Here is a 14,000-nt window from a genome sequence, read left to right as displayed (position 1 = left end):
TATAAACATGATTAAATTTTTTAATATTCCCACATCCTGCCAGATATTTCACTCAGAAAACTATCTGTTCATTTTAGCCGTGGATAGAGATTGAGATCATTCCCTATCCAAAAAAAAGGGCACAGGCTATAAAAATCACCAAGGCTTTTCATGTCAATCACCCACTAAATTAAGGAGGTTAAGTCATCATTGCACAAGCGATCTTTGCTGTTTACCAGTATTAAACTCATACAGAGTATACCATAAGCTTGGTCCGAATTATGAGTTCTGTTGGGTCATCGACCATTCCTGAGCAATGTGCGTTGTAGAGACAAATACAAGATGAGTGGTTGGCTGATGTTGCGTCATACCATTTAATCCCACGTTACAACAAAGAATGAAATGATACACTAGTGGCTTGATTAGTAGCATTCTTTCCTCTGAATCATGTGTGGGGTAAGTCCTATTACAACAGCCTTGAGTACAACTTTGAGCCAACAGTCTTGAATTCATTATAAGTATTAGATTTATGAGTAATGATGTGTGTATTTTTATTTCCGTGAATTATTTCCTAACCAAACCAGTTCCACTGGCTTCACATTGGCACATGACCAGGTTGTTGATTCATTGCGACAAAAGATCTAAGACAGATGTTGCGCACCGAGAAGACATTTGATTCTTTGTTTAACATGCTTAAAGAGAAACTGAATCCATTTCCACACAAATAGGTAAGTTCCAACCACTTTACATTTTCGACTGCCTTCATATGACCCAAATGCACCTTGACCCCAACTGAGTGAAATTGTGACACCATGCATTCCGAAGATACATTACACCAGAACTAAAATAGCAAATAAAATATTTATAACTTGGTAGAGGGATACCAAACATTCCCATGGCATTTAGTACACACTCAGTTGTATTCACTGATGCTTCACAGAGAAACTATTTTTAAAAAAAGGAAGCAAATCTATTTGATTAATGAACAATGGTTAATGATGTTAACTATCATTTGACAGCAAAATTTACAGTGGTTGTACTGACAGCTGTTATGAGTCTCCTCATTTTACAGGATAGGAATTAGATGAATATTTGAGGCAAACCCCGTGTGATTTGTGTGAACTGTTTAAATGGTAGGTATCACACATCTTATTTTTCTTTTCTTTTACAATATTTTTATTACCATTGAAATTTCACATCTAAAAATAGAGTACATATGTTAAAATTCAAAAATATACATTACACTTAAATCATATTATTACATACAAGATACTCCACATTTTAATCAGATTGCATTGTATTGATTTTATATTGTTTTATTATAAAAGAAAAATCTAAACCCACTACCAAGAAATAAGCTGGTCGGCCAAAAAAAAAGACAAAATTCTTATTGGATGACACTGAGAATTTGAAGAATTCTCTCAAAGAGGAAGGTTAACCATCAGAAGATGTTGTACATTTGGTACAAATGACATACTGTAGGTGGAGAGGGCAATGCTTGACCTAGTCTTGGGAAGTTGGGAAGGGCAAGTGGATGAGCTGTTTGTGGATGAGCCTTTGGGGACCATTGTTCTATTATGTTTAAGTCAGTCCCTATGACTCCAACCCCAAACTTCTCAAATCTGGTGGGGTTACCTAAAATTAGAAAAATCAAACTCTTTATGCTCTCTTTGTGGGTCTAAACCTGCACTTGAGCAAGGATTTTCTCTTTGGAGTGACGATGGATGAAAGATGACTTAATGGAGGAATATAAGATTATGAAGACTTAGCTAGAGTGGACAGCCAGCACCTTTTACCTGAGCTGACAATAGTAAATATCAGAGGACCTATGTGTAGTGAACTGGGAATTAATTACTGATGTGATGTCCTAAGGTCTGGGTCCTCCCCCGACTCTGCCCCCGCATATTAACCATATAACCATATAACCACTTACAGCACAGAACAGGCCAGTTCAGCCCTACTAGTCCATGCCGTAACAAATCCCCACCCTCCTAGTCCCACTGACCAGCACCCGGTCCATACCCCTCCAGTCCTCTCCTATTCATGTAACTATCCAGTCTTTCCTTAAATGTAACCAATGATCCCGCCTCGACCACATCTGTCGGAAGCTCATTCCACATCCCTACCACCCTTTGCGTAAAGAAATTTCCCCTCATATTCTGATATAAACCCTGGATTCCTGCCAAGTCCATAGACTATTTTCTGTTACTCTTGCTGAATAAAAGCGTGTTGTACTCTCTCTGGTCTTGAATGCTCTCAGTCGCACTACAATATGTAGTTAAGGTGAGTGGAGGAAAGTTTAGTGGAGATGTCAGAGGTATGTTCTTTTACGCAGAATGGTAGGTGCCTGGAATGCTTTGCAAATGGTCAAGGAGGCTGGTACAACAGGGGGATTCAAAAGACTCTTTGGTTAGCACATGGATGTAAGAAAAATTGAGAGTTGTGGGTATTAGGTAGGGAAGGATCAGATTGTTGTGGAGGAGATTTACATAGGTAGTACAGTCTGGGCTGAAGGGTCTGTAGAGTATGTTCTATGTTATGTTTAACTTCCTGCAACCAACCATTTTAACTTTCCACAACCATTCTTACAATGACATGTCTGTCATTGAGAAACAACATATCATATTCCTCCTGTAGTCTTAAACCTACCAGCATTGATTTATTCCAATTTTAGGTAACTACACCTTCATTTGATTCCATCTCTTATTTAACTACCTAAGTATTTTTTTTCTCTCTAACTTTTCTTCCACCTCCCTCCCCCATGATTTTTTTCTCTTTACCTGTCTCTCCACCTCTCATACCATCTATCCTATACGTTACACCTACCTCTACATCCCTCCCCCAGGTTCTTTTCTCCTTTACGTATATAACTTAACCTTTTTATTTTGGTCTTGATAAGGGAATCTAATTTGAAATATTCACTGACCATTTCTAGCCATTTCTGTCTGACTCGCTGAGTTCCTCAAGTAATTCTTTGTATGCATAAAATACCTTGAGGCCTGTCATCCTACGGCAAGTGGATGTGCTTCTCTAATTTTGATAGAATTACAACATTGGGGCTTTATTTGCTTTACTCAATTGGCAATAAATTTTCTTTGGTCACCAGGACTCCTGTATTCTTTGAGGTGAAACACAGAAGAGACTGTGATTGTAGTAAAAATACACCATAAAAGTTGGGGGAGCTCAGCCGGTCTCACAGCATACATTGAGGTACGGCCCTTGTATCACTTGTAGAACCTTGTATCTCTTCTGTTTGTTGCCTACCACAGATGGCTAACTAGCAATAAATCTACTTCTAAATGTAAATAAATAAGTACATTGTTCATCTTGCAAGAATGAGCTGTACCTTGTACCCATGAAACATTTACACAAACATTATGTTTCTGAACATATTGTACTATGACAGATTATTCTTCAGAGCTATTTATGAGATGAGGAGAGTGCAGAGAACAGAGTGGGAGAGGAACAAAATAGTCAGAACCAAGCAGCCCAATGAGGAAAACATCATGAAAAGCTAAGAAATGTTTTGAAGTAAATCTCTGCTGTTGAAAGCAAACTAATTAATTCTGTTGCGCTCTCACATCATTGATTTTATCTCCCACCTAATGCTCTCACAGTCATTCACTTTCCAAGATCTTTTTTCCAATTTTCTTAAAACATCCTGTGGCGATACACCACTTTTTACTGTTACTTGATTACTGGCACTCTATATATGTTTGGTTCATATGTATGGCTGGCGTGACAGGGTACAAGGACTGCCTAAAGAAATCTCTTGGTGCCTGCCACATTGACCACCGCCAGTGGGCTGATATCGCCTCAAACCGTGCATCTTGTTGCCTCACAGTTCGGCGGGCAGCAACCTCCTTTGAAGAAGACCGCAGAGCCCAAAAGACAAAGGAGGAAAAACCCAATACCCAACCCCAACCAACCAATTTTCCCCTGCAACCGCTGCAACCGTGCCTGCCTGTCCCGCATCGGACTTGTCAGCCACAAACGAGCCTGCAGCTGACGTGGACATTTACCCCTCCATAAATCTTCGTCCGCGAAGCCAAGCCAAAGAAAGATGGCTGGTTTGCTTTCCCTCGGTGACTCCGCCCATGGAATCCCCTAATAAAGGCAGTAAGTCAAGTCCCTTGCTCAGTACAAGTCCTGGGATGGGTCAGGGCAGGAGCATGGCCTAAGTCTTATGGCATTAAAAGCCTGTCATCCGGCAACTCCCATCTTTTGGTATTATTGATAGTGTATCACGTCCTTTTCTCAAAAGTTGAAAACATAAACAGAAGCAAATTCACCTTATGATCTAGTTTGGTTTAATTGAAACAGGAAATGCAGAAGCATACATTCTATTTCTATTTTTTAACAGCTCAGCACAAGCTAACAAATAGATTCTTGTTTCATTTTGACTATTCCCACAAAGTGAACAATGAAGTTGAACAAGAGCTGGTTGGGATGAATCCACTGTAGCCCCTGGGGCTTGAAGCAATTTTTATCCATTTTCCAAGGTTATATTTCCCTTTCTCTGTGCAACAGTAAACAATATAAAAAGGTACTGTTGTTTATGAAAGTTGTGAGAGAAGATTGTAGTCAGTTACTTCTAGTTTCATTACTTTAGATTTACAGATTACCTTGGCATAAACCCAACATGGCATGGTGTGATAAGAATATGGATTCACATCTCTAATTCTTCATAGAAGGAATACAAGAAAATAGGAGGGGAGTATTCATTAGACCCTTGAACCCTGTGCCAAATTATCAGGGTGGATCCTGGCTGGAGCATGGATACAGCAACAGGGAAGATGGTTGAATCCATGCACTGTGCCCATGGTTGGATAATAAGCAAAATAAGAATGTTCTCCATCACAAGGAATGAGTTAAGACAGCATTGAAGGAGGAAGCAATTAATTTAGAGCAATTATCTTGCTTTATTCCTTCATTATAATCTGGTTTTAAATGAATAAGACTGAGTAATCATGTTTTTTTTCTGCTTGTCCCAGATTGATTTGGCCATGAATTCAGAGCTGCCTTGATATAATGCCAGCAGCATTAGTATGGTTTCTTGTGTAGACTCATGTAACTTAATTTAAGTTTAACTTTGTCAAACAAAGAGTAAACCTTTCAAGGTTCTGTTTCCAAGAGGGTGGACTTATATGTATTCACATGAAATCAAAAGGTTGCTATGAACTAGATTAAAAATTTTTTAACCTTGGGAACGCTTTCTCTGAAAAAAATAAATGCATAAAAGCAGGGTAGATTTTCTTTTGCTAGCTATTTTTGAGCTATCTTTCTGTACCAAAGACAAGAGGTGAAAATTTAAAAAAAAAATGTTTTGAATCATCATATTTGCTCCAGTCATAAGGGGAGACAAAAAGAACATCCTCTCTTCAAAACAACATATATTTAGAAAATTTATTAAAATCATTTGAAACTTTGAACATTTTAATTGTTCCCAAGATAAAGTGAGATATCATTCAAAGCAAGTAATTCTCCAAGGAGAGGCAACACTCTAAGAGAGGCTTATAACAGAGTTGTGAAGAAGTAACCGTTATTTTGAAGACACGAGAAAGGTTCAATTAAAAATATGGATAAAGGTATTTCCCTCGGATTAATGCTTCTATTAGAAGGATGTGGACCTAATGAAGGCAAATGGGATGAATGTATTTGGGCAAGATGGTTGACATTGACATGGAGGGTCAAAGGGGCTGTTTCTGCACAACTCCATGACTCTATGACTATTGATTTATTTTGATGGCCTTGCCCTGGGTTTACACAACAATAATTCCAAATTTTCAGAATACATAAAATGTGATGAAAGTAAGGAGGATAATTGGATCTCAATAAAATATAAAGTCGGGCAAAATGGGCAGACAAATTTCAGAATGAATTTAACAGAAAACTAATATATTGGATGGGTCACGTCTCCAGAATGGAGGACCATCGCCTTCCCAAGATCGTGTTATATGGCGAGCTCTCCACTGGCCACCGTGACAGAGATGCACCAAAGAAAAGGTACAAGGACTGCCTAAAGAAATCTCTTGGTGCCTGCCACATTGACCACCGCCAGTGGGCTGATATCGCCTCAAACCGTGCATCTTGGCGCCTCACAGTTTGGCGGGCAGCAACCTCCTTTGAAGAAGACCGCAGAGCCCACCTCACTGACAAAAGGCAAAGGAGGAAAAACCCAACACCCAACCCCAACCAACCAATTTTCCCCTGCAGCCGCTGCAACCGTGTCTGCCTGTCCCGCATCGGACTTGTCAGCCACAAACGAGCCTGCAGCTGACGTGGACTTTTACCCCCTCCATAAATCTTCGTCCGCGAAGCCAAGCCAAAGAATATATTTTAATAGGAAGAATGAGAAAAATGACATAATATAAAGGGCACAATTCTAAAGTATGAGCAGGAGAAAACAATTCTATTGAGACAGCAACTAAAATCATAAAGGATTATGGGAATCAAGTGCAAAAATAGAGATTCTATTGAACTTATATAAAAAGTTGTTTTAACATAATTTTTCCACAAAATCAACACTTAGTACCAGAGAAGTGGCTAATATACTTCACCATTCTTCATTCCATCTTTAATAATCCTTTGATCAGATTAATTGGGCTGTGAGCTTTAATGACCTGCATCAAGCTTTACTCATAAATTGGTTTCTGCCTTCTCACAGTCTGAGATCCTCAGTGCTGGATAGTGAATTTCCTTTGAGATTATACAGTCAGAAATAGAATTGAGATTGCAATAACTACAGGGGTTGGACAAAAAGCAGGAATTGCCCTGGGAACAAAGGTAAATTCTTATTCCCATTTGTTCTAAAGGCATTTTAATATTTAAAATAGAGACAAATGCTTGCCATATGTTACCTTCTTTGTACCCACTTTGGTCTATTTAACAAGCTAATTTGGAAAAAATGTCTAATTAGATCAAGAGGAGTTCTTGGTGAGGATGTTTCAATTTTGTTTTTGCATTTCTAATGTTTTATTAATGATATCCAAACCAAGGAACTATAAAGTTTTGGAATTCGTGGGCCCATAATCAGAAGAAATAGCGAAGTGGTAAATCTAAACTTAAGTCAGTCTGTATTGATGGATTTTGGGTGTACAGAAGAGGGAGTTTTCACCCTTTAAAACTGGTGAACAAGTGGTGGGTGGGAAATGAAGTCATAACATATCATCAAAGTGGTCACTATGCTGTGTAGAGATTATATGCTTACATTGAGTAATTGGCTTGCTGAAGGTAGCACAAACACAAACTGGAGAGCTGCTACCTACTGGACCTTTGGTTCAGGCAACAACAACCACTCTGGGCCTGTACTATGCAAGACATTAAGGAATAGGCAGGAAAGTTTGCTGGTGGTAATAATGTTGAACTCACTAGTGAAAGGGAATTTGGAGGCAAAATGCTGAATTATACTTAAGGAGAAGCTATACAACTGAATGAGGCAAGGAAAAACTGGGTTGGTGACCAAATTAGTTGAGAAAAGGTTTGAATGGAAGGGACACAACTGCAGAGATTGCTTGGGCTGGATCACCTGTTTATATGTTGAATATTCTCTATCATGAATTTACTTTCTTCTGGGTTTTCTATTGCTTGCACATGTACTTGATAATTGGTTAATGACTTTTTTCAGTATAAAGTCGTACTTCAGTCATCTGTCTGTCAGATTTTATAACAAAGTGCATATTGTATTCTTCAATATTTAGCTTGGTGTTATTTTAACAAATTCCATGATTTTCAGCTAACTATGTGACTACATCATGTTGCGATCTGAAGCAGCCTCGAGGCCATGCTATCTGGATTATTATCTTTTATTTACTTCAATCTTATAGAAGTATGACACTATCAGCTCAGTGGGAAAGTTAATTTAATCACATTCCTCAGTATGTTTCTCTTCAATATCCCTTTTTATTCAGCTCCTTTACTCATGGTGCACAACTTGTTTAGAGGAAAAGACCAGATTTACAGATGTCCAAACCACTTTCAAGGCCCATTCACAGCTCATTTCATTTCATCTGTACAAGATCAGACACTATTATTTTTAGTTGTGTTTAGAAATAAATGCCATAGTTGCTACATCTCACTGCCCCACCCCTGTGACCTTTTCATTGTCCATGTTATGATGGAGACTCTTGGATATTAACTTCATTCTTTTTTTTTTCTTTCTAGAGATGCTTCCTAATCTGCTGTGCATTTCCTTCCATAAAATGAGTTCTGATTTTAGAGAATGGGAAAAGAAGTGGCAACTGAAATACAGTGATGGAAAATTTACAGTCACAAACCTTGGTAGACAGAATAAAACGGCAAACTATTATTTGGACTGGGAAAAAAAAAAATCAAAATTTGGAGGCCAAAGGGTTTTGGGAGTTCTGGTGCAGGATACCCTAAAGGTTAACCTCCAGGTTCAATTGGAGGTGAAGAAGGGGAATGCAGTGTTGGCATTCATATCTAGAGGGATAGGAATATGAGTGTGGGGATCTGATGTTGACGCTTTATAAGACACTGGTGAGGCCTCACTTGGAGTATGTGGTACAGATTTGGACTCCTTTATCAAGAAAAAATGTGATAGCATTGGAGAGGATTCGGAGAAGATTTTCAAGAATGATTCCTGAAATAAAGGGACTAACATATGAGGAACATTTAGTGGCTCTTGGACTGTACTCCTTGGAGTTCAGAAGAAGGAGGGAGGACCTCATGGAAGCATTTCAAATATTCAAAGGCCTGGGCAGTGCAGATGTGTTAAAGTTGGACAAGAAGGCACAACTTCATGATTGAAGGGTGCCCATTTAAATCAGAAATGGGGAACAATTTCTTTAGTAGGGAACATCTGGAATTTGCTACCATGGGCACTTATCTAAGGCAGAGATTGATGGGTATCTGAAGAATCAAGATATGTGAAGAAGGGTTATGGGGAAAAGGCAGGGGAGTGGAACTGAGTGGGTGAATGGATTAGCTCATGATGGAATGGTGGAGTGGACTTGATGGGTCGAATAGCCTACTTCTGCTCCTATATCTTATGATCTGTAATGAAGGTTGAATACATAAGCAGTTTTTACATAGATTCCATCAAAACAACCAGTACCATGTTAGACCAGTTATAAGAATAAATTGGAGTAGATGTGAGGAACCAAGTTTCAGTTATTAACACACTTTAGTTCATGTGCTGGGCTGAAATCAGGAATGTCTGCCTCTTGCCCTAGTTCTTAATACTGAAGAAAAGAGTTAGCTTTTTTGTCAGTATCAAGTATTAGTCTCAGAAAAGCTATATTAACTAAGATCAAACTTTCCATCAACTGTAAAGATAGGCAGCTCACAACTTGTTACAAAATCCAATCTATACATTATATTGGCAAATTTAATGGGCCAGATATGCTGATAAGTACCCACTGACATGCATTCACTGCCCATAGTTACTCCATGACTGAACATTAAAGCTGTCACACGTTCAAATGCTAGTTATTTAAGTAATATAAATAAGTAAATGAGAGGTGACTGTAACAATAATCATAAGGGATTAGATTCAAATTTCTTGTTAGAGTACATGCATGACATCACGTATAACCCTGAGATTCTTTTTCCTGTGGTCGAGATAGAATTACCCCTTATAGGCAATGTGGGGAAAAAAAGACTCAACATAAACAATATAATACAACATAAATATAATAAAATGTATAATAAAACATAAACAATAAAATACTAAACATAAACATCTATGCAAATAAGGAAATTTAAAGAAAATGATGGCAATACTGTACAGAGAAATCAATAAAGTGCAAACTTAAGAATTCTTTAAGTCCTGATTGAGTTTGTTGCAGAGTAGTCTGATGGTGGAGGGGTAAAAGTTGTTCCTGAACCTGGTGGTGCAATTTACAATTAAACCTGGAGAATTAGTGTGGAAAATGTAGTAATGAACTTGTACATTCTATATTTCAATATCTACATTGGGGAAAAGACTCCTTGAGATCTTGTGCTATGAAAAGAGACTAACTTAATTTATAATCTTGTCTTCAAAATGTCAAAACTGTCAACAGAATGTTGTGGGCTCTACAAAAGAGGAAACCATTTCTTGAATAAACTCTGTGTTAAATTCTAAAGTGATATAGCTCTCCAGCACATGACATCCTGTTTTGCGGAAACTGCCAAAATGTTTGGCCTGGAAGTCAGCCTGAAGAAAACTGAGGTCCTCCATCAGCCAGCTCCCCACCATGACCACCAGCCCCCCCACATCTCCATCGGGCACACAAAACTCAAAACGGTCAACCAGTTTACCTACCTCGGCTGCACCATTTTGTTTGATGCAAGGATCAACAAAGAGATAGACAACAGACTCGCCAAGGCAAATAGCACCTTTGGAAGATGACACAAAAGAGTCTGGAAAAACAACCACCTGAAAAAACACACAAAGATCAGCATGTACAGAGCCGTTGTCATACCCACGCTCCTGTTCGGCTCCGAATCATGGGTCCTCTACCGGCATCACCTATGGTTCCTAGAACACTTCCATCAGTGCTGTCTCCACTCCATCCTCAACATTCATTGGAACGACTTCATCACCAACATCGAAGTACTCGAGCTGGCAGAGTCTGCAAGCATCGAATCCATGCTGCTGAAGACCCAACTGCGCTGGGTGGGTCACGTCTCCAGAATGGAGGACCATTGCCTTCCCAAGATCGTGTTATATGGCGAGCTCTCCACTGGCCACCGAGACAGAGGTGCACCAAAGAAGAGGTACAAGGACTGCTTAAAGAAATTTCTTGGTGCCTGCCACATTGACCACTGCCAGTGTGCTGATATCGCCTCCAACCGTGCATCTTGGTGCCTCACAGTTCGGCGGGCAGCAACCTCCTTTGAAGAAGACTGCAGAGCCCACCTCACTGACAAAAGACAAAGGAGGGAAAACCCAACACCCAACCCCAACCAACCAATTTTCCCTTGCAACTGTGCCTGTCTATCCCGCATCGGACTTGTCAGTCACCAACGAGCCTGCAGCAGACGTGGACATTTACCCCTCCATAAATCTTCGTCCGCGAAGCCAAGCCAAAGAAAAAAAATAGCTCAAAAATCATTGCCAAGGTCTCTCACAGGAAATTGGTCAATAATGTTTGAGCACATGGTATTAGAAGTAAATGTGTTGTGTGTATTGAAAGTTCAATCCTTTGTAAGATATCAAACAACAACATTGATACACAAGTCTTCCTTGGGTTGACAAATTGTGACTGGGAGGGAGGATACCACATGGGTCAGTGTTTGATCTGCAAATATTATGTTGATGCAAAGAGATTTCAAGGGATTTTAAAAAAAAAGAAATACTGCAGATACTGGAAAACTGGAGCAATACCCAAAATGCTTGAAGAACTCAGCAATTCAGTCTCCCTGGAAGCCAAAAGACATTTAATATTTTCCTTGATCAGGAATAATTCAAGGGATACAGTCAAGCTGAGATGGGACAGAAAATGGCTATAAATATCAAAACGATTTCCCTCTTAATTGCTTGCTACACTGGTATACTAGTTTTCAGTGACGTGTATATATTTTCCAGTCACTCATCACTTAGAAATTACTCAGCTTTTCTATGCTTTCTATTGAATTGCATAATGACACAGCTTTTCATAGCACACCCTAATAATACATTTATACAGTGACATCAGAGTTATTTCAAAACTTTGGAGATGCAATGGGTTAACTGGTTCATTGACACAGTTCAAGAATTCCATTCCATATACATTTCCTTTCTCCTTTATTGATGGACAGTTTCTCATTTCAAAGATATAATGTTTTTTGAATTAAATTTGTAGTTCAAAGCTCATTGTTTAACTTGTAGCTTATCCTAAAATATACCTTCTGTTTTATATTAATGCCTTGTTGGACTTCATCCATCAATTCTATTTGTGCATTATTGCCCAACTTTTGCAATTATTGTCAACAGTTGTTATTTATGCCTTGGCAATGAACTGACAACTCTTTAATACCAAGTGCTACTAATTGCTTTGAAGTTGTTTCATTTGAACCATTACAGCTCAATGTAGGCCTTTAAACCCATGATGTTGTGCCTATGTAAACCTACTTCATAGCAATCTAATCCTTTCCTACCTCATAAGCATAACCCTCTATTTTCCTTACATTCATGTGCCTATCTCAGTCTTTTTTGCCCCAGTTCCAACTATCAAATTCAGCAAAGCATTCCAGATGCTATCACTTTCTTGCTCAAACATATTAAGCAAAAAAAAATGTAACCCACACAAGTTTAAAATGAAAGACTTGAGCAACAATTATATTTTCAATAAATGGTAATTTTGTCAATACTTCATCTTAAAATGATGAAATTCTGGTCTGAGAATAGCAAAGTTAAAGGTATTTCATGCTATACACCCATATCCAGTAGATATTAAACAGAAATACTGTAAACCATTTAACATAAATTTGTTCCAACTGGGAAAATGAGGATTTTTCTTCACTAGTTCCTGCAGACAAAGGGATTCAGTGGAAATGTATTATTATATACTTATTTGGATAAAATTAAGCTTGTGGGTTGAGGACAATGATGAACTAGTGGAATTGTTTTTAGATAGGTTAAAATCTCTTGAGTTAATTATTTGATGTATTTTTCACAGAGTTTGATTCTGATATCAAGACAATTCAGGTCATCATTATTTTAGCTAAAAACTGGCTGAATCTGTACAGAGTCATCCTGTTTTGATAGTAATTTTCTTGAGCTGCATTTAAACTCCAACATTATGATTACTTTAAAATGATTTCAAATTCACACTGTTACTAAACTTTCTGTGCCAATCCAGTCAGAGCACAATCTGTGTTCTGATTAAAATAGAATAAAATCCTGGCAGAAGGAATTTCACTTTGTTTGGATAATCCCACAAAGCAGAGGGTAGATCAAGCATTAAAAGTTCCTGTCACATAATATTGTTTATTTTTCAGTTCATTCTGTTTGAAACTCGATTTTATCAATTTTTATTAACTGATTTCCAAGTGAAATTATGCCAATCACAAATTAAGATGGTCACATCAATTCATGATCTATATGAGTGCACCTGATTTTTTTCACCATCAGACACATGCCTAATGAACTCAATTGTCATAGTATACAAGCTTCAGCATTTCAGCATGTTCAAAGTTACAGACAATTTTTAGATTAGATTTTTAGATTCAACTTTATTATCATTAAGCCAAGTAAACTAAGAAGCCAAAGGAATACAAATTAGCATTCAGCTCGGAGTTTTTAAAAACAAAATAGTGTTATATACAAATACAATTAACTATGTGCAAATAAAAATATTCAGCAAGCAAACAATTTTAAAAATGTACTGACAGTACAATCTGAGTGTAGTATCATTCAGTGCTGTGATTTAAGGTTCAGCAGGGTGTGGTGGTGCACCACCGGCCTACTGCAGGGGGCAACCTCTGTACCTGCAGGAGTGTAAGGGGCCAGGACAATACCTGGCCGGCTGTCAATCAGTTGGCTTGAATGGATCAAGCCCCACCCGGTCGGGTGTCAATCACCCTCCGGGATACAAGCCTGCGCCGGCCTCCCGAGGCCTCACTCAGAGTTGCTGCAGCCACAGCCAGCCTGGCTCTGTGGAAGTCTTTGTGCATTAAAGCCTGTTGTACAGTCTTTATCATTGTGTGTGTCTGATTCTGGCTAATTTAATCCACAAAATTTTCCCACGGCGGCTATGGAAAAACTCCTGTGTGAAGGAAGCATCAAGGTCGACCCACACCTCCCGGAAGCCCAGACACGCTTCAAGATCTGGCAGCATGCGGTCGAGGCAATCATCGAGGCACACGAGGATGATATCCTGGACTCCGATCGGAAGAGGTTAGTCCTACTCTGGTCAAAGCTGGGTCCCCGCACCTTCCAGGTAACCAAAAGCTGCTCCACGTACAAAGGAGCAATGTACACTCTCCAGAACTTGTACAAGCCCCCCATGAATGTGGTCTGTGCAAGGTACCTCCTCAACACCCGAGGTCAGCAACCCGGGGAGACGGCTGAGTCTTACCTGCGACACTTGTGA

The 14,000-nt window shown here is 38.9% G+C and overlaps 1 long non-coding RNA gene across 1 annotated transcript; it reads left to right on the top strand.

Moving 5' to 3' along the window:
- Positions 1 to 568: 568 nt before the first annotated feature.
- Positions 569 to 13,600, top strand: LOC138753315 (uncharacterized). Its single transcript, XR_011351101.1, has 2 exons — positions 569 to 707; positions 8,143 to 13,600. It is a non-coding gene; the product is annotated as an uncharacterized lncRNA (long non-coding RNA).
- The last annotated feature ends 400 nt before the right edge of the window (positions 13,601 to 14,000 follow it).

This window comes from Narcine bancroftii, chromosome 1 (assembly GCF_036971445.1).
Source record: "Narcine bancroftii isolate sNarBan1 chromosome 1, sNarBan1.hap1, whole genome shotgun sequence".
Taxonomy (NCBI): domain Eukaryota; kingdom Metazoa; phylum Chordata; class Chondrichthyes; order Torpediniformes; family Narcinidae; genus Narcine; species Narcine bancroftii.
Note: the sequence above shows the minus strand (reverse complement) of the source record. Positions and strands in the feature narration are given on the sequence as shown.